This window comes from Felis catus, chromosome B1 (genome assembly GCF_018350175.1).
Source record: "Felis catus isolate Fca126 chromosome B1, F.catus_Fca126_mat1.0, whole genome shotgun sequence".
In the NCBI taxonomy this organism is placed as follows: Eukaryota; Metazoa; Chordata; class Mammalia; order Carnivora; family Felidae; genus Felis; species Felis catus.
The window spans coordinates 198,112,414-198,138,786 of NC_058371.1; the positions used below are offsets into that span (position 1 = coordinate 198,112,414).

Below are 26,373 nucleotides of genomic sequence, written 5' to 3' on the forward strand. Positions count from 1 at the left end.
GTACCATGACAGTTCCCAGAAGTTAGAATAGGCTTCTGGAGACCAGCACAAAAATGAGTCCTGGCAGAAGTCTTTCTCACCGTGGTCTTAGTTGGAAAACAAAGCCACTATCTATTTACATAGTTCTAAATGGATAATTAAGATGGATATTCTTATAAATTGTGATAACTTTTTCTTTACATAAATAGAGTAAGAGCCATAATTGTAGTTAAGAGCCAAGTGGAAGCCTTTGAAACTCCATCACTCCTCATCCCATGCCAAGAAGATCATCCAAAAGCAATACTGCACCCCCCGAGTAGGTGCAAAGATTAGTGCCCCATCAACTACTTAAATGATTCCAATGTTTTATTCCCCATTATATTACCCCTTTCAATTAACCTACATATCCCTTGATAAAAATTCATGGAATTTTGATATGGTGGATTCCCATAAACTTAATCAAATTGTTGGCCCAATCGCAACTTCTGGAAATTGGTAGTTAGCTGTAGATATGGTAAATGGGTTTTTTCCCCCAATTCTCATCCTTAGAAATGCTCAAGAGCAAATATGTATCATATTGCCCAGATTTCTGTTAACACTTCTGCTCTCAATCAAAATATAATCCTGCAGAGACATTGATTGCTTGACATTCCACAGGCCATCAGCCTGGACCTCACTCACTGGTGTTAGTTGTCAGTTTTGCATTACTGTTTTACACAAAGCTTCTGCTCTGTAATGCAAAGATCTTCTCAGAACTAAATTTTCTTAAATCTCCTTGTATGGAAGATAGACTAAAACAACCCCAGGCATCCTCTCCTTCTGGTATTCACATCCTTGTGAAATCAAATCTGACTGAATGAGTGGGACCTGTAACTCGCTTCTAATAGAATATAGCAAAGGTGATAGGATGTACTTAAGGCTGTAACAACCTGGGTCACCTGGGTGTCTCAGTCAGTTAAGCAACCAACTCTTGATTTATGCCCAGGTCATGAGATCGAGCCCTATGTCAGGCCCTGTGCGATAGTGCAGAGCCTGCTTGGGATTCTCTCTCCACCCCTGCCCTGCTTGTGTTCTAATTCTCAAATTAAAAAAAAAAAGATTGTAACAATCTTCTTGATAGAACATTTTCTCCCATCGAAGGCAGGCTTTGACAAAGCAAGCAGCTATATTGTGAGTTACTCTACAGAGATGCCCAAAGGTCAAACTAGGGGACCTCTGGCCAACAGTCAGCAGGAAATTGAGGCCTTCAGTCCACAAGGCCACAAGAAACTGAACTCTACCAACAAGCACATGAATTCTTTAATGGATCCTTCAAACATAGATGAGACTGCAGCTTCTGCTAAACTCTTGACTGCAGCTTTAGGAGATTCTGAAGCAGTGGACCCAGCTAAATCACCCCAGCATGTGTGATTTACAGAAATTGTGAGATAATTAAATATGTTGTTTTAGTCTAAGGCTGTCATAATTTGTTACAAAGCACAAGACGAGGAATGAACCCAATATGGCTCTGAGTTGGAGATTGCCAGCGAAAAGAATGCATGAAAAATATGGAATATAGAAAAGGAGGGAGAGGTCATTATTACTGAGAGGGACAACATTATATCTGGTGGTTTTGCAAACTTTCCCCTAAACTCCAGCTTTTAAAGATCTCTTCAATAAGCTTCTGTGATTATGGCAGCACCACAAAAATTCTGAATTCTGACTTCACCCTTACCAGCACACACTTTCAGCTAAAGCCATTAGTGCCTCTTTCTTGTTCTCCAGACATAGGCTTCTAGACATACACTTTTCTAGCTCTTTCTAAATTCCCGTAAATATTGATTCCTGTGGTATTCCTAGGATATGTGTAGTGGCTCTGTTTTGGATTATAATCATAAACATACAATTATACCAACTCAAATTTCTAGCAAACTTTAATTATGTTTACATAAATTCATGTTACCTAATATCTAAAACATTATGCCTGTATGTATCAGAGACAATATGGCTTAACTGAAGGTATCATTTAAGCTGAAATGGGATCCAACCCTATTTAGTAACTTGTGAGTAATCCCAAAGCCTCCTTATAGCTCTAACCAGAAATCACGGCGTGGCATCCACTACAGACTTTGGATTACATCTCTGTCCCCTTGTAGCAATCTATATCACTGCATTCAGAGAACCTTCATTTTTTTCCTTTCTCCCTTTGGGAAGCCACACAGTAGGGACATTCAAAAGCAACTACACATACAGGGAAAATTAGAAAGTGACTACACATGCCTAGGAAAAGATATAGGCTTGAAAAAGACCTGCAGGATCTTAAATTTAAACCTCAAGTGGACCCTTGGCACTGAGTCTATAATGATAAAAAAAATTAAAAACCAGCAAGCCCTAAGGGGGAGTAACTGATTTACAAAATAAGCTCATCAGTAAATTCAAATGCCCAGTTTTCAACAACAACAACAAAAAAAATCACACAGGGTACAAGAAAAGCAGGCAAATATTGTCCGTTCAAAATGAAAAAATACCCCAGAAACACATCTGATGGCAGATCTACCAAAGATCTTAAAACAATGGGCTTAAAGATGTTCAAGGAACTAAGGGGAGATGTGGAGAAAGTAAAAACCCATTAACAAAATGGAATTATCAACAAAGAGAAAAGCTAAAGAGAAGTCCCAAGAATTCTGGAACTGAAAAGTACAGCAACAAATGAAAAGTTCACTAGAGGGATTCAGAGGCAGATTTTAGCAGGCAGAAGAGTCAGAGAACCTGAAGATAGGACAATGGAATTATCAAGTCTGAGGAAGAGAAGGAAAAAAGAACAAAAGAGGTTAAGGCCTAAGATGGCAACATAGGGGGCTCTCCTACCACAGACACACAAAACTTATAAGTATACATGGGAGCAATTCTCTGAAAGGACTCAAGAAACTAGCTGAGTAACTTCTACACATCAGGCAAACAAATGACCACATTGAAATGGGCCACTGGCATCTCTCTGGATGAGCCTTGTGTACATCTGGTCCCCTGGCTTTTGCAGCTGCCACCCAAGAAACAGACCCTTTAATTACCAGGCTCCAGTGGTGAGCAGGGCTTGCTTTCATGAGCTCAACAGGACCATGCTAACAAGAAACAGTTCTTAACTAGCTACCCACTGGGGGCTCAGAGCAGGGGTGGCAGACAGAAATTCCCACCTCCTAGTATTTCCCTAAAAGAGGGCTATTTACTTACTCTAAAAGCTGTTGCATACAGATCAGGTTTCTAATTTAGCACACAGAAAGGGGCTGACTACTATCATATCCAGAGACCAGAGACATCAGGGAAGCCAGATGCTACCTCCTCTTTCTCTTCATAGCCCACTTCAAAGTGCCAATATTTCTCAGTAAGGAACTTGTGCAAACATCAAGCATTCTAGCTTTTGCAGCTGTCACCCCAGGGATGCATCTCTTGATCACCTGGTTCTGCTGAGCGCTGAGGCTTGTGTTCACTGGTCCTACAGGACCGTACCAAACAAAAACAGTTCTTAACCAGCAATACCAGGGTTCAGTGCAAAGCAGACAGAAACTCCCATCTTTCCATGAAGGAGGTCTATTCACATACTTTAAAAGATGCTGAGGGTAAGTCTTCTAAGTCAGCACAAATCTAGGTACTGAAATACTTTCCTTTGGGGTATTGATAGGGTCTCCTAGTAGTTCAGGGTGTGCCAAGACCTAAGAACAAAGGAGCCAGCTTGTATAATCACAAAGGATTGAAAAAACACCAAGAATAGCCAGGAGAGACCACTAGAATAATTAGACACCAAAAAACAACCTAGAAGAAATTAATTCCTAGAAATTTGTAATCTTCCAAGACTGGATCATGAATAAAGTCTGAGTAGACTGATTATTAGTAAAGGTAGTAAGTCAGTATTCAAAAACCTCCCAGCAAACAAAGGTCCAGAACCAGAGGATTTCACGGGTGAATTCTACCAAACAGTCAAAGATTTAATACCTATTCTTCTCAGACTCTTCCAAAAATTGAAGAGGAAGGAAACTTTCTAAACACACTTTACAAGGTAGCAATATCCTGATACCAAAACTAGACAGGACCACCACAAAAAAGAAAATTACAGGCTGGATTTCATTCCCAACTCCCCCCAACAGCAGATGTCTCCATAAAGAATATAACCTGCACAAAAGTACACAAGTTGGTCCTGCAAGACTCAGAAGTCACACCCTCCCAGCATGATTTCCTCTGGATTCAGGGGCAGGGTATAAGAAGAGGCCTCCTCTTCAATCATCATGATACTATGCTGGAGGAGATCTACTGGTTAAGAGCACAACCATTTCACTCAGTCCCTGGTGGCCAAATTAGAGGTTCAATCCATTTCTCTCGTTTATATCTAGTCATCATTAGACCCACAGTGAGTACTGAAGGCTGATTGCAGTCCAGTGCTGACACGTTCAAGGAGATAAAGAATTAGTATTTACTTTTAAAACTTATTAAGCTTTCTAAGTCAGCTTCCACTCAAAATTAAATCCAAATTCCAAGCAGCCCACATTCAACACCCTCTATAAACGAGACAGTAAAGTGATTTCAACATGGAGTCATGGAACATCACAGGGCAATCCTTCCATGATGTCACAAAAGGCACCAAGGGGATGTGTAACGCCCACCTTCAACGGACACTGAACACAAGCATCAGGGCAAATAACATGGTCATGTTGAAATACATGTGCCATACAAAATACAGCAATCAAACCATGAAATAGACGCTTGGCCCAAAGGATATTTATATATGTTATTAGAGACCAACACCTACAGAAGAACAGAAGGAAGTGTATTTGTCTGAGGGAGAGGTCAACTGTGACACAGACCCAACCAAGTCTCAGCCCGTCACAGTTGTCCCAGTTGGACAGAGGTCCCTGACCTTTATAACACAATTTCAGTCAGTAGATGTGCTAGGAAGGGCATTGCCTCAGTCAGGTGATTTTCTCCACTGGAGGAAAACCCTGAAATACTCCTTGCAGCTGCTGGAGCAAGTAAGTCTACTGCTGGGGGGTCTGGGCAGTGTTGTCCTTGCCCACCATGCCAGAAATCCCAAATAACAAGATAAATTTTCCCTGGGAATCTTGTTGGAGGCTTGTCCACAAATGGCTAAAGTATCTTCTGATAAAAAGGAAACAGCAGGTCCCCAGTAGAGTCAACTTATGCTAAACCCCTTATCAGCCAACCAAGGCTTAATACCTAATTATAGTCATCCCCATCCCCAGGAATGTAACTTTTACCAAATCAACCTGGAAATACCTAAACAGCACTACCGAGGTAATCCACCTGCTGGAGCTCATTTCTGTTACTAGATGGGATGCTACCCAATGCATGATTCACTGCACAAAGCCAGATTAATCTGTAGGTGTACTCAGTTGAATTTGTCATCTAACACCTCCCAAAATTAAAATTAGTATCTCCTGTCCTTCAAAAGGTGAGCATATAAACTGTGGTATATTCACACAGTGAATACTATCAGTGATTTAAAAATGAGCTATAAGCCACAAAAAGACATAGAGGAATCTTAAATGCATATTACATAGTGAAGGAGACCAGTCTGAAAAGGCTGCATACTATATGATTCAAATCATATAACATCCTGAAAAAGAAAAAAGCTAGGGAAACATAAAAACACATCCATTGCTGCCAAAAGCTGGCATGGAGAAGGGGAGGAGAAGATGAACAAGTGGAAGAGGAGAGTTGAGGCAACTATTCTATAGGCTGCAGCTGAGAAGTACCAGAATAATGTCCACGACATGCTTTGGCATATGGATTGTTTTGAGCTAAAGGTCACAGAGAACCAGTAGATGCCTGAAAAGCTCTAGAAACCAGGTATGTTTTCCTTTTATAACAGAAATTTACATTTTTAAAGAAAATATCAATTTGTAGAGATGTCTCCTCCTCCTATAGCAGGAAGAGTAAGACCTAATAACTCTTGCCAAAGACTTAGAAATTTGCCAAAGAAAGCAGAGCTTAAATCTGCATGATAAATGTTACTAAACAACCCCTGTGTACCCCACTTATTTCCAATCACCTTCCCATACCTTACCCCCCTGGTCCAGAAGCCCAGGTCACTTTCCCTTTGTTTTTTGCCTAGCAGGAGATATAAGCCCAACTTCAGCCACACCTCTAAACTTGGTTCACTCAGTCTGTTTGGCCAATCTCATCTACAGGGCCCCAACTGGAGAACATGAGTGGATAGAGGAAGAGACTTTTTTCCTCCCCTACGTTGTAATGGTAAATGTGAAACCAACACATTAACAAATTCTTGACCATTCTACCCTAAAGCAGCTCTGGCTAACCAGATCAACTTACCCAACAGCCCAGATTCCCCTAGGCACCTGCCTAAGTAAAGAAATTGAAGTCAACATAAGGGTAACTTATCAAGGTTTCAGCCAAGACTTAAAGCTTCACCTGAGAACCTCAGAATTAAACTCACCACACACAGTATCCATCAGATACTCTGTTACCTTGATGATCAACTCTTCAGAGCTTGCCATCCCTGTGGACACATGATGCCCATTCTGTCTCTGAACACTCATTCTGTGGACACTCTCATGTTTCACTCTCCTCAGCTTCTAGCTCCTGCTCTCTCAGATTACCTCCCAATGGTTACTAGCACACAAGCTCTCTTTTCAGGATTTGCTATCATGGGAAACCCAGGCTAAGATATTTGGATACAGGAGTGCCACAGAAAGCAAACCCCTGGGACAAGATTTTAGAACAATATTACTGATAAGAATCCCACTTCTGATGGTGAACACCACAGCTTGTGGTAACATCACCATTAGTGAGATTCGTGGTAGATTGGGATGAAGAGCAGCGAGAAGGTAAAATGTTGACTTGCAAGATAGCTAAGTCACCTGAAAGGTGTGGGGCAATGATTTCTAGATCACGGTTTCTAAATCAACAAATAAGACTCCTTGTAACTAACTCCACAATCCCTGTAACTAAGACAGTGACAGACTCAGGTTAGTTGACTTTTAATAAAAAGCACAGTATACAAGAGTAATTCCTGGGGCGCCTGTGTGACTCAATCGGTTAAGTGTCCGACTTTGGCTCAGGTCATGATCTCAAAGTTGGTGGGTTCCATCTCCACGTCAGGCTCTGTGCTGACTGCTCAATCTTGGAGACTGCTTTGGATTCTGTGTCTCCCTCTCTCTCTCTCTGCCCCTCCCCAGCTTGTGCTCTCACTCAAAAATAAACAAAAAAAAATTTTTAAGAGTAATTCCTGCAGCTCCTAAAGTTCCAGTCCAGAATTTATTTGTATGAATTCCCAGAATCTGGAAAGAAATAGTTTATCCATGGAAATAATTTCAGGACTTGGTTAACGTGTCCTGGCAATAACAACCTCTAGCTTCAAGACCCATTAAGAGGTGACACATCTATAAACAAAGCTGACAGGTCTTTTATTTTTTCAACTAGCCAAACAAGACTGCCTATATAGTCACAGGTACAAACTGAGTGAAGGGCACTAATTTAACACTGGTGGGTTTAATGGGAGTCTGGGTCTTACCAAATGGATCACCTCTGGGCCTGAAAGTATGACCCAATAGGACAGAATCCCTAGTTCTAGGTATGTTCACTTGATGTCCAATGGCCAAGTGTTTCCCCTCTATTAGGAACCAGTAACACACCTCAAGCTGTTTCTCAACTAAAGTACAATTCCCTGTTATAGACAGCAAGGATTTCCTCCACAATCCTAGGGACCTGTGCAGTGATTCTCCCACTGAGGCTTGCCACAGCTCCATGCCACATCTTTCCAAACCAATAACCTCTCCAGCACCAGACGATCTGCAACTCTCCCAACTAATCCATAGCCTGGTCTGCCTTTCCACAGAGGAGAAAAGAACCTTTTTATGAACTACCCCATAGGCCCTCCAGCTCTTACACTTAGCTACTAGCTGCTCACCAGTAATGTTTAGGATCTCATGATCTGCTTGGAGATTCTAAGCAGCAGCCAACCCACTCCACTGTCCCTGTAGTCTACTTCCAGGTCTTTCAAATGCCTGAATCATGCAACTGAAACAGCATTTCTCTCCACCAGGCCATATTCTCAGACCACCACCAATAAAAGTTTTAGCCACGAATATCTACCTTCTTCCATGGACTATCCTCCCTCCTCACAGGTAAATCTGAGTAAAGAGGAAGTCTGCTCATTTTTTTTCTTAAATTCTACCTATAAGTGAAATCATATGGTATTTGTCTTTGTTTTCACTTAGCATTATACTCTCCAGTTCCATCCATGTCATTGCAAGTGGCAAGATTTCATTCTTTTTATGGCTGAATAATATTCCATCATATATATACATACATCTTCCTTATCCATTCATCAGCCGATGGACACTTGGGCTGTTTCCATAATTTGGCTATTGTAGATAACACTGTTATAAACATCAAAGTACATGTGTCCTTTTGAATTAGTATTTTTGTATTCTTTGGGCAAATACCCAGTGGTGCAATTGCTGGATCATACGGTAGTTCTATTTTTTGAACTTTTTTTTTTTTTTTTAGAGATTTCCATACTGTTTTCCACAGTGGCTGCACCACTGCACCAGTTTGCATTCCCACCAACAGTGCAAGAGGGTTCCTCTTTCTCCACATCTTTGACAATACCTGTTGTTTGTTTTGTTTTTACCCATTCTGACAGGTGTGAGGTGATATCTCATTGTAGTTTTGACTTGCATTTCCCTGATAAGTGATGGTTAACATCTTTGCATGTGTCTGTCGACCATCTGTAGGTCTTTGGAGAAACATCTGCTCATATCTTCTGCCCATTTTTTTGTTGGATTGTTTTTTGGGTGTTGAGTTTTGTAAGTTTGTTATACATTTTGGATGCTAACCCTTTGTCAGCTGTCATTTGCAAATATCTTCTTCCATTCTGTTGATTGCCTTTGAGTTTTGTTGTTTCCTTCACTGTGCAAAAGTTTTTTATTTTGATGAAGTTCCAATAGTTATTTTTGCTTTTGTTTCCCTTGCCTCCGGAGACACATCTAGAAAGAAGTTGCTATTGCCAACGTCAAGGGGAGGGGGGAGGAGGAAAGGAAGATCAAAAAACAGACTCAACTATAGAGAACTGAAGATTACCAGAGGGGAGGTAGGTGGGAGGATGGGTGAAATAGGTAATGGGAATTAAGGAGTGCAGTTGTTTTGATGAACATTGGGTGGTATATGCAAGTGTTGAATCACTATATTGTACACCTGAAACTAATATTGCACAGTATGTTTGGAGGAATTTGGAGGAATTCCAAAAGAGGAGGAAGTTTGAATGGAAACATCTTAGAACTAGAGTCAATTTGTCCAGCACCTTTGAAAAGCCAAAGGCAATTTGGAGTTAAACTTGTATGAATCTGGTTAGGGGAAACATCTATACAAGAGAAAACAGAGGGAAGGCAGCTGGAACAGACAAGAGGCTCCAGAACATGACCTTGAGTGAAGGAGAAAGGGAAAGAAGATTGGGTGAAAGCAGTATGGACAGGGTGGAATCGAAGGAAGTTTCAGCAAGGTTGCTGAGGAGTCCTTGAGCCAAAAATTGGCTATCAGAGAAATTGGTTTACCAAGAACAGGAGTGTTGGTACCTCTGCTAAGCTCAGCTGGAAGTAGTCTTTACAAAGTGCATCCTTCAGGATAAATACTCTGATGGACTTCAGAGCTCAGAGGCTGGAGTCCTTTGTCATTTATACTTCCTGTACACTCACAGTCACAACAGCAGTATAAGTTTAAGATGATCTTAAACCAGGCCATTAGGGAGTTCTCCCCAAGGTTGCCCCCCAGAGGAGTTCTGCAACTCCCAGAAATGAGTGTACCTTAGAATCCCCAGGGTGCTCAGTGATTGGCCAGGAGCAGCCCATGAGGAGAGTATTCTCAGCACAGACACAGTGATGGAGAGGCTGAGGCTGCTAGTCAATAACACTCCCAGCAATCAAGGACATGGGAAGTACATTCTTACGATCTCACAATGAATTTCCTTCAGACCACTATGAATCCTAGAGTCCTAGCTGGGATAAACATACACTGAGCCACATTCTGACCCTTACATCTGCCCTCACACATGGAAGCTAAGCACTAATGGCCCCTGAGAACTAAGAAAACAAGACAACAGATTCCTGGACATCTGCACTCCAACCAAAGCACATTCCCCAATAAGGGACCTATTAGAGCAACAGGATGGCAAAATCAGGAGGCACTTGTTATGATTGACCTTTGCCAACTTGCTTAGAGTTCTGTGAGAGTGGGAATCTTAAATGCATGACTAAGAACTATGGCAAATAGGCAATTATATGTTGGGCATTTGTTCCTTGATGTATTATAAACACTTAAGACCTCTTAGACACTTAAATAATACAGGAGCAGGCCTAATATGTCTTATCATCATAGACTACATACTGGAGAGAAAGGCTATGGGAGGAAATCTTGCAGCCAAAGCACTGAAGTGTTCAAGCCATTTCAGTCACCATTCTAGAGAAAAATGGCAATGAACAAAGGAAAACCTTATAGCTGGTTAGATATCTTAGTGACTGTTTAAGAATGTGTACTAGACAAAAGCCCTATGCACTAAATGTCCATCAAAAATTCTTCAGTCGTGGCTCAAATTGAATACCAGAGAACTTCTACCAGGGAACAGGTCTTATCCAAATGTTTCTCTTCATTTTGTCAGCCACACAAAAATTCAGAGTGGATTGAAATCAAGTGTAATAAGTTAAATATGGCCATTTTTAGACGTCAAAATATAGGCAGAAAAGTAGCCAACTTGTGTCCCCCCCCCCCCCCCAAAATTTAATAAAAACGCTAAAGATCTAACCTATAGAGTAAGGTAATATTTGGAAGTGGGTCTTTGGAAGGTAGTTAGGTTTACATGATGTCTTGAGAGTGAGGCCCGCATGATGGGATTAATGTCCTTATAAGGAGACCGACCAGAGCAGGCTTTTTTATCACTGTGAGGACACAGTGAAAAGACAATCCTCTGAAAACCAGGAAGAAGGCTCAGTCTCACCAGGAACTTAACCTGCCTTCACCTTCATCTTTGACCTTCTAGCCTCCAGAACCATGAGAAATAAGTTTCTGTTAAGCCACCCAATTCATAGTTTGAGTATGGGCTGGCCTTGATGACTTGTTTGACCAACAGGATGTGGATTTCCTTGGACCTCCAAAGTTACATCATACGAAGCCTTGCAGCTTCTGCCAACCCTCTTGGGTTCCAAGGATGAGCATTCCAATTGCCATGTTGTGAGAAAGCCCAACCACCCCCCAGGGAGAAGTCCACATGGGAGAGGGCATAAGACCTCTGGGCCAAGAGCCTCACTTCATTCCCAGTTGACAAGCAGCACCAATCTGCCATCCCTGTTAGTGGGCCAACGCACTAACCCCCCTGAACCATTCTAGCTGATGGCACATGGAACAGAGACCAGATGCTCAGCCAAGCCATTCCTAAATCACAAGATTGTGAGCAATAGAAATTTGTTTTAGGCCAATAAATTTTCCTGTAGTTTGTCACATAGCAGTGGATAACTGGACCAACCTATAAATGCAACCACCACAGAGAATCCTTCAGAAATGATGCACCCTTAGATATGACAGAGTATGCTAGAGGAAAAACTTCAGGAATAGAAGGAATACAGAAGAAACTTATGCCATAGTTTAATTCAGTTGGTTTTTTAAAACATACAAGACAAAGTGATTTTCGAGCATATTCCCCAAAGGTTAACATGAAAAACATTTATACTAGAGGGAAACCTTCTAAATTGATGGAGCTAAATTTTTTAATTTGATGAAGCAATCTGAAATTTTTAAATAAAGTTTTACTCATGTCCTTAGCAAAATTAAGAGTATCTCTTCCTTCTGACCTCTCCACAGACAAAACTTTTACTAATAAACCTCATAGGAAATATTGCTAATGCCAAAATATAATCTAATCCTATGATAAGCTCAATCTTTTAAATTTTTTTAAAAAGTCATAACTTTGGGGCCCCTGCGTGGCTCAGTCAGTTAGGTGCCCAACTTCAGCTCAGCTCATGATCTCACAGCTCTTGAGTTCAAGAGCCTGCATCAGGCTCTGTGCTGACAGCTCAGAGTCTGGAGCCTGCTTTGGATTCTGTGTGTCTCTCTGCCCCTTCCCACTTGTACTCTCTCTCAAAAATAAATATTAAAAAAATTTTTAAGTCACAACTTTGTCATTACTTTTCTGATCTTGCATGGTCTATAAAATCTTTGTAGTTTTATGCTTGTGTGGACCAAGATTTGGGAATCTGCTTAAAATATCTTTTAAACACAAGAATCAAAAAGATTCCTCATTTAAAAGAAAATATACTCTATTAACTCATTTCTCATATAAATACTATAAAACAATCATTGTTCAAATTTGAATCCAATTGAAAAAATTCCACGAAGATGTTTTATTATTTCTATTCATGGCCTGTTTTATATTCCACATATATAAAAAGTCAAAGTATAGTAACAGCAAATGATGCTAGGATAAAGTAGCTATGTGAGAGATTAGAAACAGAACTGTAGCTCTCCCCCGCCCAAGGGGGCACACACAGGAGTGGGGACAAAGGGGAGGGAGAAAGACTTTTAAGCAGGGTTCACACCCAACACAGAGCCTGACTCAGGGCTCAATCCCACAGACTGTAGGATTATGAACTGAACTAAAATCAAGAGTCAGATGCTCAACTAACTGAAACACCCAGGCGCCCCTTTTATTTCACTTTTTATGGCAAAGTAAGTTCAAGTTACAACAGATTTTAACCATAAAAGACAAAGGGTATAAGGACTAAGAAAAGCTAAAAAAAAATTTTAAAGTCTGTGAGTGGGGAACAGCTTTTTAATTATGAGAGAAAACCCAGAAGGCACACATTTTCAAGTTGTAGATTTTTCAAGTCTTTCAACGAACAAAAGAAAGATTTCTTTAATAAACCATAAAATAAAAAAGAAACCAGCTGAGGAAAGTACTTGCAACTCAAATGATAAAGGACTTTATTTTAACGTTTATTTTTGAGAGAGAGAGAGGACACGAACGAGCAGGGGAGGAGCAGAGAGAGAGGGAGACACAGAATCCGAAGCAGGCTCCAGGCTCTGAGCTGTCAGCACAGAGCCCGATGTGGGGCTCAAACTCATGAACCATGAGATCATGACCTGAGTGGAAATCAGAGGCTTAATTGACTGAGCCACCCAGGTGCCCCTAGGACTTTAGTTAGCATATAAACTGCACCTCCAAATCAATAACGACATGACCACACAATTCACATAAAATAAAACCCAAGTGGATTTTAATTATATAGAAAATACTAAATCAGGGGAAATTTATTAAAACTAAGAGTACATGTGGGACCCAGGCAACCCGCTTGCCTCCTGATATTTCCCTATCCCACTGTGACTGACTGGCCATGTACAACAGCCAAAGGCATCTGTTTAGAGCTGGTGGTGGTCTCCAGCTCCCTGACCATGTGGAACTGAACCCTGTGGAGGGGACAGCTGAGGGGAAGGGAATGAAGAACAGACGTGGCAAGGAAGGACGTTAAATACCAGTTAGTTTTTGTTCAGCTACAGTGATGGAGGCTGCCATTGATCCCAGTAACCTTTTCTAGAGCTTCCGAGTGAGACATGCGCTGGAGCCAGAGAGGAAATGCCTCCACACTTGTGGATCCTGGGTCACAGGTATCTGGGATCTACTGCAGGTGCCACAACTGATGGAAAGCCGGAGCTGTTCTACTTGGAGCTCTGTGGCTGCGAGGCCACGCCCCCCAGTCTGCTACAGCCAATGACGGGTGCAGCAGGGATACTGAGGCCCACCCTTAGTCCTCTGATGGCTGCTTTGACTCAAGGACTCTCAGTTGGGACTTGAACCTTGCCTGGGCTCTCTGGGTCAGACTTTCCAGTATAGTCTGACACCTCTTCCTTCCTGTGCCCTATTTTCTCATTCCTTCTATTAAAACTCTTGTTCCTTTAATCTCTGGCTAGGCCTCTCAGAGAACCCAAACACACTCAACTGAGAAAACAGTAGGAGCCAAAAAAGTCAAGGATTCTGCCTTCTCATTTAATTCATCTTAGGCACATCCCACGTTCCTTCCCACAGAGCTGTTTATAGACACCTAGAATAGCTCGTTAGCATTACTAAAACTATAGACCAAGCAACCATTTGCAATGGGGACAGAAGGCATTGTGGTACATAATCCCATTCTCCTGTGCTTATCTGAAATTTCTCAAGTGAACATCTCCTTCAACAAACATGTGGCACTAACGGTATTAAAATTCCGATTTTTGGAGACCTAGGCATTGTACATGTTTTTTGTTATATATCACCTGCAAAAGTCAATAAAACATCTGTAGAGTTTGGAAATAATGAAATTGTAACTGTGGCAGGGAATGTACGGATAGAAGAAAAGTATCATGGAATCAAGACTCATAAGAGGTAGGTCTAAGCATCTTTGAGGATTGGTTCAGGTAAGCCAGGAGTGAAAGTGCCCATCAGTACACACCCACTTAAAACTCTGGCCTGAGGCTTCACCTGGGAGCATTCTGGCTATGTTTCCTCCACCTGGAGTTCCTCAGGAGGATTTCCACAGGCAAAAATGGTTGACCTTGACAATACTGTGACATAAAGGTCCCAAGGAGAAAGTTGGTCATTTCACTAGGATGGTCCCTTAGGAAGCCAGGGACTCACCTCCCCACTTCTCCAAAGAGGATTTCACAAGACAGATGGTGGTTCAGAACCTCCTGGCCTTTCTTCCCCGTGTTCCCTCAAGGGCATGAGGCTGGTGATTTAAGCACCTATGGACCTTGCTATTCTTGGGCAGCTTACTTGCACATTCTGAGGTTATGATAAAAACTTCACAAGGAGTAGCAGTTTGAAGTGAGGCATCTCATGTATAGTATGCTGCAGAAAATATATTGTCTGAATATAAAAAACATCACCTTGCTCAATTAGCTTGTAGATGCTGATTCATATAACCAAGAAATCAGGGCTAGTTTATTAAATAGTATGGACAGAGAAGTACACTTCAGGATCAATGCCTATTGTAGGATGAAAAAAATAAAGGAAAACAAGAATATCCAGTGTTGAGTTACTGATCTGGTTACTCCTGAAACAGGGCAAACACTGTGAAGATGAGGAAATCCTCAACATACATCGCTCTCTCACTTAAGGAAAGCCATTACTCAAAGGAAACTATAGGGTAAGGCTTTCCGACAGAATAATTTCTATTATACAGCCCAATTACTTCTGGAAAAGACAGCACAAAGGACAACTGCCCAATCAGGAAAGACGAGAAGTGGCAAATAGCATTTACCATCTGAATGTCTGAATGCTAGGAGCTTACCCAACAGTTTAAATATCAAAGATCATCATCGAGGAAAGATTTTCCTAGTTTTCTACTAACCCCTGTGGACCATCCTTCAATGGGACAAATCTGATACATGTTCTAGGTTGATGTCTCCCCACAAAATCAAAACCCATGAAAAATAGACCCACCTCCCAAAGAAAATATGTTACTTGAAGGTACAACCACATATGAATCCCCTACCAACAAAGACAGGATACTTCCATGGGATCAACTTCCAATGACTGAGAACTCAAGATACAAGAGCCTTGGGTAAGTACCTGAATGATGTAGGCTCACAGAAAATACTGCCACATAACCAGCATCGAGTCAATGTGTCCAGGAGTAAGTTGGAGCTAAACTCCGTTCCAGGACATCCAAAGGTTAATGCTCCTACCTGTAGCTTCACAGAACACAGACAGAAAGGACCCATCTGACAAACGGAACAAGTGTCAGGCAGGCAAGTGTTAAAGGATGACCCAGACTATCTCCAGCAGGGCTGGCAGGATGAGAAGCACACTCCAAAATAAGACCCCTGCAGGCAGAGTCCAGCAAAATAGCTCTGAAAGCCTTTGCCTTCATAGGCCAGGCCAGTCACTAGTGCAACCCCACCTCCAGGTTTCAAACCCATCCCACATGTCCTTCTGATTCAATTTTGGGAGGTTCAAGTGGGAAGGAAGCACTTCCCAGACCAGGCTTCACCAGAACACATGGGTAGCAGGAAGAGCACAAGATCATAGCATGGAATAAACTCTCACAAACAAGAGTCATTTGTTCACATTCAAGTGACTGACCATTCTTAGAAGCTCAAGAAATGGGGATGTGATTCACTGACAAATGCTGAAAGATACACCATTTTGATCATATATCCTAAATGAATAGGAATATAATAAAGTACACTCCTGGAAGGGGAAAAGGATGTCCATGTAGTGACATGTGTACCGTTAGAAGGGAGTCAGATATAGTGTAATATTCACACAGGAATGGAACACCTTATTGTCCATTCCATTCCAACTCAGGAAGGGAATATTGTAGATTTATTCCACAATGTTCTTTGCAAATTCATATCAAATTTTTGGTAATACTCCAATATAACCTTATTTTCCATGAAGGAATAGGAAGTTTGAAAAGACAGGAAAATCATTCATAGATATCAAGGTAAACAGATTTATCAGAATTCGAAGGTGTCTTGATTTTGGCTGACACACTGAGAGGCAGAGATGGGGGTCTGTAAAGAATCTCTTCTCAGGAGAGGAAAAACAGATTCCATCACAAGATGATGTCAGAGACCTCACCTATGCTATATGGATAACCTTGCTAATGTAGACCTGTCCCATTTCTACTGAAATGGGAACTCAGGAGGTTGGGTATTCTTCAGGGATGGGTGGGCATGTGTGGCAGAGACTGGGGTGCTCTGGGATACACCCTCCAAACCCTGTGCTTTCAGCACATCTAGAGGGCAGCACCAGGCCTGTTGCCCATGTTCCACCAGAAGACCCTCTTGTGATGTGTGTCAAGTTCTGTCCCAAAGCTCTGTTGGAAGTCTTCTATGAGAGATCAACCCCAGGCACAAGGTTCTTGTCAGATGAGCAGGGAGAGTACCACCTCCACCAATGGTGTAGATGGAGTTACAGGTGAGTACTTGGCTCCTGTCCTTCCAGGGAGGATATCTTGCAACACATTATATATGATTGGGTAGACAGTGCCTGCTGGAAATTACACACAGAGTGAGATGACCAGCTCAATGCTGTGTCCATTACTGGCTGTTCTCATTTAATCCCCCATTCATCACTCCAGCCCCTGTGCTACCTGGGTAACTTCCAGTAGAGTGTATGCCCTAAGTCCAGGTCTGAGATTCAGAACTCCAAGTCCAAACTAAGATATTCAGAGTTCAATTCAGGTTTCAGAAAAGAGGACTCATTCATTTATTGACATGAAACATTGGGTGTAAAACAACAGAAGGAACAACTTGGGGGGAATTATAGAGTATCAAGAAAAATAGAATGAGGAAAATAAAAAACATTTGATGAAAACTTTGGAATGACAAGAAAAACACGAGACTAGCCTGGAATCTTGTCACCCAGAGATGGGTGACATTACTCTAACTCCAAGCTACTTTCAAATGATCTTTGTGACTGGAGTCTGAAGCCTATAAAAGTCAGGGCACTTGGAAGTTGGTACCACAGAGAGTTCAACATATATACCCACTAACAGGCCCCTGTTTTGGACAATGTGGACAACCTCTTACTTCCAGGACCATCCTCTAACTTCCAGCATAGCTTGGGCACATGAAAATGTAAGTAGCTCTTTGCTGGGATAATCCCATCCACTGGACACCTCTTAGAAAATGCATCAATGTTGGGCCCCTCCTGAAGTGGATCACCTAAGGAGAAGCGAGCTAAGCCTGCCCCTCCTGCCCCCGTGCACCTTGCCTACCCACCCCAGCTAATACGCCAGATCCCCAGCATCACAAGCCTGGCAGTGTGCAAGTAGCCCAGATGGGCCACGCCACCCCACAGTGAATCCCACCCCTAGGAGAGGGGAAGAGAAGGCACACACCAGTCTGACTGTGGCCCCAGCGGTGGGCTGGGGGCAGACATCAGGTCGGACTGCGGCCCCACCCACCAACTCCAGTTATACACCACAACACAGGGGAAGGGCCCTGCAGGTCCTCACCACGCCAGGGACTATCCAAAATGACCAAGCAGAAGAATTCCCCTCAGAAGAATCTCCAGGAAATAACAACAGCTAATGAGCTGATCAAAAAGGATTTAAATAATATAACAGAAAGTGAATTTAGAATAATAGTCATAAAATTAATCGCTGGGCTTGAAAACAGTATACAGGACAGCAGAGAATCTCTTGCTACAGAGATCAAGGGACTAAGGAACAGTCACGAGGAGCTGAAAAACGCTTTAAACGAAATGCATAACAAAATGGAAACCACCACAGCTCGGCTTGAAGAGGCAGAGGAGAGAATAGGTGAACTAGAGGATAAAGTTATGGAAAAAGAGGAAGCTGAGAAAAAGAGTGATACACTAAAAAGAAATAATATATGCATAATTGGTATCCCAGAGGAGGAAGAGAGAGGGAAAGGTGCTGAAGGGGTACTTGAAGAAATAATAGCTGAGAACTTCCCTGAACTGGGGAAGGAAAAAGGCATTGAAATCCAAGAGGCACAGAGAACTCCCTTCAGACGTAACGTGAATCGATCTTCTGCACGACATATCATAGTGAAACTGGCAAAATACAAGGATAAAGAGAAAATTCTGAAAGCAGCAAGGGGTAAACGTGCCCTCACATATAAAGGGAGACCTATAAGACTCGTGACTGATCTCTCTTTTGAAACTTGGCAGGCCAGAAAGAATTGGCACGAGATTTTCAGGGTGCTAGACAGAAAAAATATGCAGCCGAGAATCCTTTACCCAGCAAGTCTGTCATTTAGAATAGAAGGAGAGATAAAGGTTTTCCCAAACAAACAAAAACTGAAGGAATTTGTCACCACTAAACCAGCCCTACAAGAGATCCTAAGGGGGACCCTGTGAGACAAAGTCCCAGAGACATCACTACAAGCATAAAACATACAGACATCACAATGACTCTCAACCCGTATCTTTCTATAATAACACTGAATGTAAATGGATTAAATGCACCAACCAAAAGACATAGGGTATCAGAATGGATAAAAAAACAAGACCCATCTATTTGCTGTCTACAAGAGACTCATTTTAGACCTGAGGACACCTTTAGATTGAGAGTGAGGGGATGGAGAACTATTTATCATGCGACTGGAAGCCAAAAGAAAGCTGGAGTAGCCATACTTATATCAGACAAACTAGACTTTAAATTAAAGGCTGTAACAAGAGATGAAGAAGGACATTATATAATAGTTACAGGGTCTATCCATCAGGAAGAGCTAACAATTATAAATGTCTATGTGCCGAATACCGGAGCCCCCAAATATATAAAACAATTACTCATAAACATAAGCAACCTTATTGATAAGAATGTGGTAATTGCAGGGGACTTTAACACCTCACTTACAGAAATGACAGATCATCTAGACACACGGTCAATAAAGAAACAAGGGCCCTGAATGAGACATTGGATCAGATGGACTTGACAGATATATTTAGAACGCTGCATCCCAAAGCAACAGAATATACTTTCTTCTCGAGTGCACATGGAACATTCTCCAAGATAGATCATATACTGGGTCACAAAACAGCCCTTCATAAGTTTACAAGAATTGAAATTATACCATGCATACTTTCAGACCACAATGCTATGAAGCTTGAAATCAACCACAGGAAAAAGTCTGGAAAACCTCCAAAGGCATGGAGGTTAAAGAACACCCTACTAACGAATGAGTGGGTCAACCAGGCAATTAGAGAAGAAATTAAAAAATATATGGAAACAAACGAAAATGAAAATACAACAATCCAAACGCTTTGGGACGCAGCGAAGGCAGTCCTGAGAGGAAAATACATTGCAATCCAGGCCTATCTCAAGAAACAAGAAAAATCCCAAATACAAAATCTAACAGCACACCTAAAGGAACTAGAAGCAGAACAGCAAAGGCAGCCTAAACCCAGCAGAAGAAGAGAAATAATAAAGATCAGAGCAGAAATAAACAATATAGAATCTAAAAAAACTGTAGAGCAGATCAACGAAACCAAGAGTTGGTTTTTTGAAAAAATAAACAAAATTGACAAACCTCTAGCCAGGCTTCTCAAAAAGAAAAGGGAGATGACCCAAATAGATAAAATCATGAATGAAAATGGAATTATTACAACCAATCCCTCAGAGATACAAACAATTATCAGGGAATACTATGAAAAATTATATGCCAACAAATTGGACAACCTGGAAGAAATGGACAAATTCCTGAACACCCACACTCTTCCAAAACTCAATCAGGAGGAAATAGAAAGCTTGAACAGACCCATAACCAGCGAAGAAATTGAATCGGTTATCAAAAATCTCCCAACAAATAAGAGTCCAGGACCAGATGGCTTCCCAGGGGAGTTCTACCAGACGTTTAAAGCAGAGATAATACCTATCCTTCTCAAGCTATTCCAAGAAATAGAAAGGGAAGGAAAACTTCCAGACTCATTCTATGAAGCCAGTATTACTTTGATTCCTAAACCAGACAGAGACCCAGTAAAAAAAGAGAACTACAGGCCAATATCCCTGATGAATATGGATGCAAAAATTCTCAATAAGATACTAGCAAATCGAATTCAACGGCATATAAAAAGAATTATTCACCATGATCAAGTGGGATTCATTCCTGGGATGCAGGGCTGGTTCAACATTCGCAAATCAATCAATGTGATACATCACATTAACAAAAAAAAAGAGAAGAACCATATGATCCTGTCAATCGATGCAGAAAAGGCCTTTGACAAAATCCAGCACCCTTTCTTAATAAAAACCCTTGAGAAAGTCGGGATAGAAGGAACATACTTAAAGATCATAAAAGCCATTTATGAAAAGCCCACAGCTATCATCCTCCTCAACGGGGAAAAACTGAGAGCTTTTTCCCTGAGATCAGGAACACGACAAGGATGCCCACTCTCACCGCTGCTGTTTAACATAGTGCTGGAAGTTCTAGCATCAGCAATCAGACAACAAAAGGAAATCAAAGGCATCAAAACTGGCAAAGACGAAGTCAAGCTTTCGCTTTTTGCAGATGACATGATATTATACATGGAAAATCCGATAGACTCCACCAAAAGTCTACTAGAACTGATACATGAATTCAGCAAAGTTGCAGGATACAAAATCAATGTACAGAAATCAGTTGCATTCTTATACACTAACAATGAAGCAACAGAAAGACAAATAAAGAAACTGATCCCATTCACAATTGCACCAAGAAGCATAAAATACCTAGGAATAAATCTAACCAAAGAGGTAAAGGATCTGTATGCTGAAAACTATAGAAAGCTTATGAAGGAAATTGAAGAAGATTTAAAGAAATGGAAAGACATTCCCTGCTCATGGATTGGAAAAATAAATATTGTCAAAATGTCAATACTACCCAAAGCTATCTACACATTCAATGCAATCCCAATCAAAATTGCACCAGCATTCTTCTCGAAACTAGAACAAGCAATCCTAAAATTCATATGGAACCACAAAAGGCCCCGAATAGCCAAAGGAATTTTGAAGAAGAAGACCAAAGCAGGAGGCATCACAATCCCAGACTTTAGCCTCTACTACAAAGCTGTCATCATCAAGACAGCATGGTATTGGCACAGAAACAGACACATAGACCAATGGAATAGAATAGAAACCCCAGAACTAGACCCACAAACGTATGGCCAACTCATCTTTGACAAAGCAGGAAAGAACATCCAATGGAAAAAAGACAGCCTCTTTAACAAATGGTGCTGGGAGAACTGGACAGCAACATGCAGAAGGTTGAAACTAGACCACTTTCTCACACCATTCACAAAAATAAACTCCAAATGGATAAAGGACCTAAATGTGAGACAGGAAACCATCAAAACCTTAGAGGAGAAAGCAGGAAAAGACCTCTCTGACCTCAGCCGTAGCAATCTCTTACTCGACACATCCCCAAAGGCAAGGGAATTAAAAGCAAAAGTGAATTACTGGGACCTTATGAAGATAAAAAGCTTCTGCACAGCAAAGGAAACAACCAACAAAACTAAAAGGCAACCAACGGAATGGGAAAAGATATTCGCAAATGACATATCGGACAAAGGGCTAGTATCCAAAAATCTATAAAGAGCTCACCAAACTCCACACCCGAAAAACAAATAACCCAGTGAAGAAATGGGCAGAAAACATGAATAGACACTTCTCTAAAGAAGACATCCGGATGGCCAACAGGCACATGAAAAGATGTTCAGCGTCGCTCCTTATCAGGGAAATACAAATCAAAACCACACTCAGGTATCACCTCACGCCAGTCAGAGTGGCCAAAATGAACAAATCAGGAGACTCTAGATGCTGGAGAGGATGTGGAGAAACGGGAACCCTCTTGCACTGTTGGTGGGAATGCAAATTGGTGCAGCCGCTCTGGAAAGCAGTGTGGAGGTTCCTCAGAAAATTAAAAATAGACCTACCCTATGACCCAGCAATAGCACTGCTAGGAATTTATCCAAGGGATACAGGAGTACTGATGCATAGGGCCACTTGTACCCCAATGTTCATAGCAGCACTCTCAACAATAGCCAAATTATGGAAAGAGCCTAAAGGTCCATCAACTGATGAATGGATAAAGAAATTGTGGTTTATATACACAATGGAATATTACGTGGCAATGAGAAAAAATGAAATATGGCCTTTTGTAGCAACGTGGATGGAACTGGAGAGTGTGATGCTAAGTGAAATAAGCCATACAGAGAAAGACAGATACCATATGGTTTCACTCTTATGTGGACCCTGAGAAATTAACAGGAACCCATGGGGGAGGGGAAGGAAAAAAAAAAAAAAACAGGTTAGAGTGGGAGAGAGCCAAAGCATAAGAGACTGTTAAAAACTGAGAACAAACTGAGGGTTGATGGGGGGTGGGAGGGAGGAGAGGGTGGGTGATGGGTATTGAGGAGGGCACCTTTTGGGATGAGCACTGGGTGTTGTATGGAAACTAATTTGTCAATAAATTTCATATAAAAAAAAAAAGAAAATGCATCAATGTTGAACAACAGCAGTGATAGTGGACATCCCTATTGTGCTTCTAACCTTAGGGGGAAAAGTTCTCATTTTTCCCCATTGGTGATTACATTAGCTGTCAGTCTTTGTTAAACGGCCTTTAATTATGTTGAGGTATGTTCTTTCTATCCCTATTTTGAGGGCTTTTATCAAGAATTTCAAATGCTTTTTCTGTATGTATTGAAAGGATAATATAGTTTTTATCCTATCTGTTATTAATGTGATGTGTCCTGCTGATTTGTGGATATTGAACCACCTTTGTAGCCCAGGAATAAACCCACTTGATCATGGTAATTCTTTTAATGTATTCTATTTAATGGATTCAATTTGCTAGTATCTTGAGAAGTCCTAGCATCAGCAACAAGACACCAAAAAGAAAGGCATATAAACTGTCAAGGAAGAAGTCAAATTTTCACTCTTCACAGATGACATGATACTCTATGTGGAAAACCCAAAATATTCCACAAAAAATCTGCTGGAATACAGGAGTTCAGCAAAGTCACAGGATATAAAATCAACATACAGAAATCGGTTGCATTCCTACACACCAATAATGAAGTAGCAGAAAGAGACATCATGGAACCAACCCCATTTTCAATTGCACCAAAAACCATAAAATACCTAGGAATAAACCTAACCAAAGAGGTAAAAGATCTGTATGCTGAGAACTATAGAAAGCTTATGAAAGAAATTGAAGGAGACACAAAGAAATGGAAAAACACTCCATGCTCATAGACTGGAAGAATATTGTTAAAATACCTATACTACCCAAAGCAATCTATGCATTCAATGTAATTCCTATCAAAATGACACCAGCATTCTTCACAGAGATAGAACAAACAATTCTAAAGTTTGTGTGGAACCAGAAAAGACCCTGAATATCCAAATTAATCCTGAAAAAGAAAACCAAAGTTTGAGGCATCACAATCCCGGACTTGACACTGTATTACAAAGCTGTAGTCAAGACAGTATGGTACTGGCATGCACGCGAACACACACACACACACACACACACACACACACACACACACACACACACAGGAATCACATCACCTCATGAAAACTGCCTTTGGCAAAGAGTTCACTCTCTGCTGATCTACATTACATACAAGTTGGGGGCAAAGGCGGTTGTGTTTATAAGTCTTCTCTGACCATGAAGAAATTCTAAGAACACAGATGACTTACAGCCATCATCAGACTCAACACTTCCTCACAGCCATATCAGGCTGTGATATCACAGCCATATGATATCATATCATATTAGGTTCACAGACCTAAACGTTTCATATCCTACTTAGTGGACGACCCCAGTGAGACAGGAATGAAGTCACCAAGATACCTTAAATAGCAGCAAAGGAAAAGCAGCTACATCAAAAGCAAATTGAGTTATCACTGGTACTAATTTCTTTGAAGGAGTGGTTGAGATCCCAATGAGGGCCTCCTTCAACAACCTAAAATGCCAGTGAAACATGAAGAGAAATCTTTTAAGTCACGTGAGAGGTTATACTTTGAAAGGGGTGTAGTGGGAAATACCTACACCTTGGGTGATTCACTTAACCACTTGGTGATCAGCCAATGGCACATGCCAGGAAATGGACAGTTTACACTTGGATCCCATCTATGGCCCCAGGGGATTACACAAGAAAGCTGGTATCATACTGTCTAAACAGACCCACATCTACTGAGCATGAGTCCCCACATGCTCAGTGTTTGGAGAACTCAACAAAGACCAGCTCAGTTCTCTTAGCAGTTAACAGGGAACATTCGTACATAGAACATGGTCTCCTGTCATAAAGAGGAGGACTGTACGTTTTGGGGGAGGACTATTCACACAGAAGCTGATTAGTCTCTTATTTGCCATCTTTAAGTGACACACGGTCTGTTGAGTGGTTTCTAAATGTAGGTTTTTGTCCCTACAACTGAGAAACCATCTTTGTTCAGCAAAAGAACATCACACATCAAAGCACAAACATTCCAGGGGCCCTTTTAGGTATGTGGTTAGTGATGAAATATAGTGACTGGGAGTGAGCTGCTGCTCCCTCATTTTCTTGCTGAAGGACTCACAGCTTTTTACAGCCATTTCAACTTTGGACAGAGACACAGGAGCTCTTGTTTTCCATTGACAAGCATCAGAGAGCAAGTGTGGGTTATTATAACCTTCCAGTGAATTTTGACTCTAGGGCTCTCTCCACTCTACACAAAGGAGGACTAACTTTCCATCCTGAGACACAACATCAAGGAGAACTATCACCGGCAGTCGAATCAAGGTACAATAGACCAGTGATGACAAAGATGGCTAGCTGAAGTGAAAATAGTCTGAAAGGCTCTATTCTTGGATAAGAAATGAGTAAAAGGCAGCAAAAATCAGAACACAAAAGAGAACTCAAGCACCTTACTGGGAGACAAAGAAGAAATCAATGATTGGACCTATAGCAGGCCAAGACTTACTACAGCTTACCATTGAAGACTCCAAATAGGCTTATGGTGTTTCTCTTTAAGGCATGAAGAATTCCAAGTACACACCAGGAGGTGATTACAATCTCACAAATCTATGGAAATATTAGCAACTGGAACTCCCACTCAACACAGTTGTCCAAGCTGAATTGATCTGGTACCTTCTGTGAGGGAGATCAGGACACTGGGCACTCCAGACTGGCAGCGGTCTCATCTGGGGTCCAAGTAAACTCTGTCCACTGGCTGAACTCTCACCAGTTTTACCGTTCTGAGGGGCTAAGATACATAATCTCCTCTCTCCCACAAAAAGGTTTATTGTTTCCATTTGGTTCATGGCTTGGGAGAAGGCCCCAGAATGGATAAAAAGCTGCTAGTGGCCGCAGGGAGGGTCTCAGGCAGCAGCTCTGACACCAGGGGGGCCTCTAGGGGGATCCCTCAAAGGCTGCTGGGTTCCAGAAGCTCCTAGTGTTACTTGAGGGTGAACCTCTCAAAGAGAGACTTACCCAGCCCATCCTGGGGCTAGGCAGCCTGCAGTTTGTTCAGGTGATTGTCCATGTTTCTTGATTAGTTTCACCTCCTTATCTAGGAAGTGGTTTCCCAGGAAGTAACACAGACAAAAGTCTGCATGGGCAGAACTCATGGGATACAGATCCAAAAGGGCCTTGTTCAGGTTCTTCTCCAGGACCATGGCAGCTTTGATGGTGTCTAGGGTTTTACCCAGTCATCTTGGGATGGCTTCTGCACATCTTGGATACCATGTAGATTTATCTTCAAATGATGCTAGGTACACTCACATTTCTCCTTGGCCAACTCATGGAAGAAGTGATCCATGCCCTCTAGAGTATATCATCACAGTTGAAATAGAAGCCCAGAGAGAGGTGCAAGAGGCTCAAGATGCATGTTGACCACGTAGTTGATAGCAGCTGCCACTTGGGTGGGA

The 26,373-nt window shown here is 41.6% G+C and overlaps 1 long non-coding RNA gene across 1 annotated transcript in view; it reads left to right on the top strand.

The window, feature by feature from the left end:
• Positions 1 to 4,627: 4,627 nt before the first annotated feature.
• The window catches only part of LOC123385118, a 48,178-nt gene continuing 26,432 nt past the window's right edge, over positions 4,628 to 26,373 (top strand). The window contains exon 1 of the long non-coding RNA XR_006597233.1: positions 4,628 to 5,814. This is a non-coding gene — a long non-coding RNA (uncharacterized LOC123385118). The remainder of the gene's footprint in view (positions 5,815 to 26,373) is intronic.